The sequence below is a fragment of the Bufo gargarizans genome, chromosome 2, assembly GCF_014858855.1.
Source record: "Bufo gargarizans isolate SCDJY-AF-19 chromosome 2, ASM1485885v1, whole genome shotgun sequence".
NCBI lineage: Eukaryota > Metazoa > Chordata > Amphibia > Anura > Bufonidae > Bufo > Bufo gargarizans.
The window spans coordinates 417,797,153-417,804,507 of NC_058081.1; positions in this window are offsets into that span (position 1 = coordinate 417,797,153).

Below are 7,355 nucleotides of genomic sequence, written 5' to 3' on the forward strand. Positions count from 1 at the left end.
AATAACTTCACACACACCCGCTACTGTGTATTTCCAAGTCTAATTCTGGCACTAAACCCATACCTGTCACCCAGCGCCTAAATACTAGGCCTCAAATTTATATCCCGCTAAATCTGTCCCTAGTGCTGTAGCTGGGCGAGTTATTTAGTGTCCGTTCAAGCACATTTCTTGTTCTGGGTTGAAATACAATTCCCAATTTAGCAATTTCATAATTTAGTGGTTTCTGCTATATCAGAGCTATTTGAAATCTATCCCTAAAAGGGTATATAATATTCAAGGTGCACATTGGGTCATTCAGAATAACTTCACACACACCCGCTACTGTGTATTTCCAAGTCTAATTCTGGCACTAAACCCATACCTGTCACCCAGCGCCTAAATACTAGGCCTCAAATTTATATCCCGCTAAATCTGTCCCTAGTGCTGTAGCTGGGCGAGTTATTTAGTGTCCGTTCAAGCACATTTCTTGTTCTGGGTTGAAATACAATTCCCAATTTAGCAATTTCATAATTTAGTGGTTTCTGCTATATCAGAGCTATTTGAAATCTATCCCTAAAAGGGTATATAATATTCAAGGTGCACATTGGGTCATTCAGAATAACTTCACACACACGCTTCTGTGCATTTCCAAGTCTAATTCTGTCACTAAATCCATACCGGTCACCCAGCGCCTAAATACTAGGCCTCAAATTTATATCCCGCTGAATTTGAATACAATACATTGGGCCAAATAATATATTTGTTGTTGTGGTGAACCATAACAATGAGAAAAACATCTAGTAAGGGACGCGGACGTGGACATGGTCGTGGTGGTGTTAGTGGACCCTCTGGTGCTGGGAGAGGACGTGGCCGTTCTGCCACATCCACACGTCCTAGTGTACCAACTACCTCAGGTCCCAGTAGCCGCCAGAATTTACAGCGATATATGGTGGGGCCCAATGCCGTTCTAAGGATGGTAAGGCCTGAGCAGGTACAGGCATTAGTCAATTGGGTGGCCGACAGTGGATCCAGCACGTTCACATTATCTCCCACCCAGTCTTCTGCAGAAAGCGCACAGATGGCGCCTGAAAACCAACCCCATCAGTCTGTCACATCACCCCCATGCATACCAGGGAAACTGTCTCAGCCTCAAGTTATGCAGCAGTCTCTTATGCTGTTTGAAGACTCCGCTGGCAGGGTTTCCCAAGGGCATCCACCTAGCCCTTCCCCAGCGGTGAAAGACATAGAATGCACTGACGCACAACCACTTATGTTTCCTGATGATGAGGACATGGGAATACCACCTCAGCATGTCTCTGATGATGACGAAACACAGGTGCCAACTGCTGCGTCTTTCTGCAGTGTGCAGACTGAACAGGAGGTCAGGGATCAAGACTGGGTGGAAGACGATGCAGGGGACGATGAGGTCCTAGACCCCACATGGAATGAAGGTCGTGCCACTGACTTTCACAGTTCGGAGGAAGAGGCAGTGGTGAGACCGAGCCAACAGCGTAGCAAAAGAGGGAGCAGTGGGCAAAAGCAGAACACCCGCCGCCAAGAGACTCCGCCTGCTACTGACCGCCGCCATCTGGGACCGAGCACCCCAAAGGCAGCTTCAAGGAGTTCCCTGGCATGGCACTTCTTCAAACAATGTGCTGACGACAAGACCCGAGTGGTTTGCACGCTGTGCCATCAGAGCCTGAAGCGAGGCATTAACGTTCTGAACCTGAGCACAACCTGCATGACCAGGCACCTGCATGCAAAGCATGAACTGCAGTGGAGTAAACACCTTAAAACCAAGGAAGTCACTCAGGCTCCCCCTGCTACCTCTTCTGCTGCTGCCGCCTCGGCCTATTCTGCTGCTGCCGCCTCGGCCTCTTCCTCCGCCTCTGGAGGAACGTTGGCACCTGCCGCCCAGCAAACAGGGGATGTACCACCAACACCACCACCACCACCTCCGTCACCAAGCGTCTCAACCATGTCACACGCCAGCGTTCAGCTCTCCATCTCACAAACATTTGATAGAAAGCGTAAATTCCCACCTAGCCACCCTCGATCCCTGGCCCTGAATGCCAGCATTTCTAAACTACTGGCCTATGAAATGCTGTCATTTAGGCTGGTGGACACAGACAGCTTCAAACAGCTCATGTCGCTTGCTGTCCCACAGTATGTTGTTCCCAGCCGGCACTACTTCTCCAAGAGAGCCGTGCCTTCCCTGCACAACCAAGTATCCGATAAAATCAAGTGTGCACTGCGCAACGCCATCTGTGGCAAGGTCCACCTAACCACAGATACGTGGACCAGTAAGCACGGCCAGGGACGCTATATCTCCCTAACTGCACACTGGGTAAATGTAGTGGCAGCTGGGCCCCAGGCGGAGAGCTGTTTGGCGCACGTCCTTCCGCCGCCAAGGATCGCAGGGCAACATTCTTTGCCTCCTGTTGCCACCTCCTCCTTCTCGGCTTCCTCCTCCTCTTCTTCCACCTGCTCATCCAGTCAGCCACACACCTTCACCACCAACTTCAGCACAGCCCGGGGTAAACGTCAGCAGGCCATTCTGAAACTCATATGTTTGGGGGACAGGCCCCACACCGCACAGGAGTTGTGGCGGGGTATAGAACAACAGACCGACGAGTGGTTGCTGCCGGTGAGCCTCAAGCCCGGCCTGGTGGTGTGTGATAATGGGCGAAATCTCGTTGCAGCTCTGGGACTAGCCAATTTGACGCACATCCCTTGCTTGGCGCATGTGCTGAATTTGGTGGTGCAGAAGTTCATTCACAACTACCCCGACATGTCAGAGCTGCTGCATAAAGTGCGGGCCGTCTGTTCGCGCTTCCGGCGTTCACATCCTGCTGCTGCTCGCCTGTCTGCGCTACAGCGTAACTTCGGCCTTCCCGCTCACCGCCTCATATGCGACGTGCCCACCAGGTGGAACTCCACCTTGCACATGCTGGACAGACTGTGCGAGCAGCAGCAGGCCATAGTGGAGTTTCAGCTGCAGCACGCACGGGTCAGTCGCACTACAGAACAGCACCACTTCACCACCAATGACTGGGCCTCCATGCGAGACCTGTGTGCCCTGTTGCGCTGTTTCGAGTACTCCACCAACATGGCCAGTGGCGATGACACCGTTATCAGCGTTACAATACCACTTCTATGTCTCCTTGAGAAAACACTTAGGGCGATGATGGAAGAGGAGGTGGCCCAGGAGGAGGAGGAGGAAGAGGGGTCATTTTTAGCACTTTCAGGCCAGTCTCTTCGAAGTGACTCAGAGGGAGGTTTTTGGCAACAGCAGAGGCCAGGTACAAATGTGGCCAGCCAGGGCCCACTACTGGAGGACGAGGAGGACGAGGATGAGGAGGAGGTGGAGGAGGATGAGGATGAAGCATGGTCACAGCGGGGTGGCACCCAACGCAGCTCGGGCCCATCACTGGTGCGTGGCTGGGGGGAAAGGCAGGACGATGACGATACGCCTCCCACAGAGGACAGCTTGTCCTTATCCCTGGGCAGCCTGGCACACATGAGCGACTACATGCTGCAGTGCCTGCGCAACGACAGCAGAGTTGCCCACATTTTAACCTGTGCGGACTACTGGGTTGCCACCCTGCTGGATCCACGCTACAAAGACAATGTGCCCACCTTACTTCCTGCACTGGAGCGTGATAGGAAGATGCGCGAGTACAAGCGCACGTTGGTAGACGCGCTACTGAGAGCATTCCCAAATGTCACAGGGGAACAAGTGGAAGCCCAAGGCCAAGGCAGAGGAGGAGCAAGAGGTCGCCAAGGCAGCTGTGTCACGGCCAGCTCCTCTGAGGGCAGGGTTAGCATGGCAGAGATGTGGAAAACTTTTGTCAACACGCCACAGCTAACTGCACCACCACCTGATACGCAACGTGTTAGCAGGAGGCAACATTTCACTAACATGGTGGAACAGTACGTGTGCACACCCCTCCACGTACTGACTGATGGTTCGGCCCCATTCAACTTCTGGGTCTCTAAATTGTCCACGTGGCCAGAGCTAGCCTTTTATGCCTTGGAGGTGCTGGCCTGCCCGGCAGCCAGCGTTTTGTCTGAACGTGTATTCAGCACGGCAGGGGGCGTCATTACAGACAAACGCAGCCGCCTGTCTACAGCCAATGTGGACAAGCTGACGTTCATAAAAATGAACCAGGCATGGATCCCACAGGACCTGTCCGTCCCTTGTCCAGATTAGACATTAACTACCTCCCCATAACCATATATTATTGGACTCCAGGGCACTTCCTCATTCAATCCTATTTTTATTTTCATTTTACCATTATATTGCGAGGCTACCCAAAGTTGAATGAACCTCTCCTCTGCCTGTGTGCTAGGCCTAAATATATGCCAATGGACTGTTGCAGTGGTGGGTGACGTGAAGCCTCATTCTCTGCTATGACATGCAGACTAATTCTCTGCTGACATGAAGACAGATTCTCTGTTACGGGACCTCCCTCCTCTGCCTGGGTGCTGGGCCTAAATATATGCCAATGGACTGTTGCAGTGGTGGGTGACGTGAAGCCTGATTCTCTGCTATGACATGCAGACTAATTCTCTGCTGACATGAAGACAGATTCTCTGTTACGGGACCTCTCTCCTCTGCCTGTGTGTGTGCTGGGCCTAAATATATGCCAATGGACTGTTGCAGTGGTGGCTGACGTGAAGCCTCATTCTCTGCTATGACATGCAGACTAATTCTCTGCTGACATGAAGCCAGATTGTCTGTTACGGGACCTCTCTCCTCTGCCTGTGTGTGTGCTGGGCCTAAATATATGCCAATGGACTGTTGCAGTGGTGGCTGACGTGAAGCCTCATTCTCTGCTATGACATGCAGACTAATTCTCTGCTGACATGAAGACAGATTCTCTGTTACGGGACCTCTCTCCTCTGCCTGTGTGTGTGCTGGGCCTAAATATATGCCAATGGACTGTTGCAGTGGTGGCTGACGTGAAGCCTGATTCTCTGCTATGACATGCAGACTGATTCTCTGCTGACATGAAGCCAGATCCTCTGTTACGGGACCTCTCTCCTCTGCCTGTGTGTGTGCTGGGCCTAAATATATGCCAATGGACTGTTGCAGTGGTGGCTGACGTGAAGCCTCATTCTCTGCTATGACATGCAGACTAATTCTCTGCTGACATGAAGACAGATTCTCTGTTACGGGACCTCCCTCCTCTGCCTGGGTGCTGGGCCTAAATATATGCCAATGGACTGTTGCAGTGGTGGCTGACGTGAAGCCTCATTCTCTGCTATGACATGCAGACTAATTCTCTGCTGACATGAAGACAGATTCTCTGTTACGGGACCTCCCTCCTCTGCCTGGGTGCTGGGCCTAAATATATGCCAATGGACTGTTGCAGTGGTGGCTGACGTGAAGCCTCATTCTCTGCTATGACATGCAGACTAATTCTCTGCTGACATGAAGACAGATTCTCTGTTACGGGACCTCCCTCCTCTGCCTGGGTGCTGGGCCTAAATATATGCCAATGGACTGTTGCAGTGGTGGGTGACGTGAAGCCTCATTCTCTGCTATGACATGCAGACTGATTCTCTGCTGACATGAAGCCAGATCGTCTGTTACGGGACCTCTCTGCTCTGCCTGTGTGCTAGGCCTAAATATATGCCAATGGACTGTTGCAGTGGTGGGTGACGTGAAGCCTCATTCTCTGCTATGACATGCAGACTGATTCTCTGCTGTCATGAAGCCAGATTGTCTGTTACGGGACCTCTCTGCTCTGCCTGTGTGCTAGGCCTAAATATATGCCAATGGACTGTTGCAGTGGTGGGTGACGTGAAGCCTCATTCTCTGCTATGACATGCAGACTGATTCTCTGCTGACATGAAGCCAGATTGTCTGTTACGGGACCTCTCTCCTCTGCCTGTGTGCTAGGCCTAAATATATGCCAATGGACTGTTGCAGTGGTGGCTGACGTGAAGCCTCATTCTCTGCTATGACATGCAGACTAATTCTCTGCTGACATGAAGCCAGATTGTCTGTTACGGGACCTCTCTCCTCTGCCTGGGTGCTGGGCCTAAATTTATGACAATGGACTGTTGCAGTGGTGGCTGACGTGAAGCCTGATTCTCTGCTATGACATGCAGACTGATTCTCTGCTGACATGAAGCCAGATCCTCTGTTACGGGACCTCTCTCCTCTGCCTGTGTGTGTGCTGGGCCTAAATATATGCCAATGGACTGTTGCAGTGGTGGCTGACGTGAAGCCTCATTCTCTGCTATGACATGCAGACTGATTCTCTGCTGACATGAAGCCAGATTCTCTGTTACGGGACCTCTCTCCTCTGCCTGTGTGTGTGCTGGGCCTAAATATATGCCAATGGACTGTTGCAGTGGTGGGTGACGTGAAGCCTCATTCTCTGCTATGACATGCAGACTGATTCTCTGCTGACATGAAGCCAGATTGTCTGTTACGGGACCTCCCTCCTCTGCCTGGGTGCTGGGCCTAAATATATGCCAATGGACTGTTGCAGTGGTGGCTGACGTGAAGCCTCATTCTCTGCTATGACATGCAGACTAATTCTCTGCTGACATGAAGACAGATTCTCTGTTACGGGACCTCTCTCCTCTGCCTGGGTGCCGGGGCCTAAATATCTGAGAATGGACTGTTCCAGTGGTGGGTGACGGGAAGCCAGATTCTCTGCTATGGAACCTCTCTCCAATTGATTTTGGTTAATTTTTATTTATTTAATTTTTATTTTAATTCATTTCCCTATCCACATTTGTTTGCAGGGGATTTACCTACATGTTGCTGCCTTTTGCAGCCCTCTAGCTCTTTCCTGGGCTGTTTTACAGCCTTTTTAGTGCCGAAAAGTACGGGTCCCCATTGACTTCAATGGGGTTCGGGTTCGGGACGAAGTTCGGATCGGGTTCGGATCCCGAACCCGAACATTTCCGGGATGTTCGGCCGAACTTCTCGAACCCGAACATCCAGGTGTTCGCTCAACTCTAGTCAAAGCTTCTTTACTGTAAGAACTGTTAATCTGTGGAATAGACTTCCTCAGGGACGTAGTCACAGCAGAAACAGTGGACAGTTTCAAAAAGGGTTTAGACAAATTCTTAAAAGTAAAAAACATAAATGCTTATGAAAAACATGTAGAGTCTCACTTCCTTCTGGGATTCGAGTACCCACCTATCCCTTGGTTGAACTCTTTTTTTGTAACCGTATTAACTACAGTATGTAATTATTAGGCCTCTTTCACACGGGCATCACGGATTTGGGCCGGATAAGATGCGGGTGCATCGCGGGAAAATGCATAATTTTTTCCGGCGCCAGTGCAAAACATTTTAATGCGTTTTGCACGCGCGTGAGAAAAATTGCCATGCTTTGTACCCAAATCCGA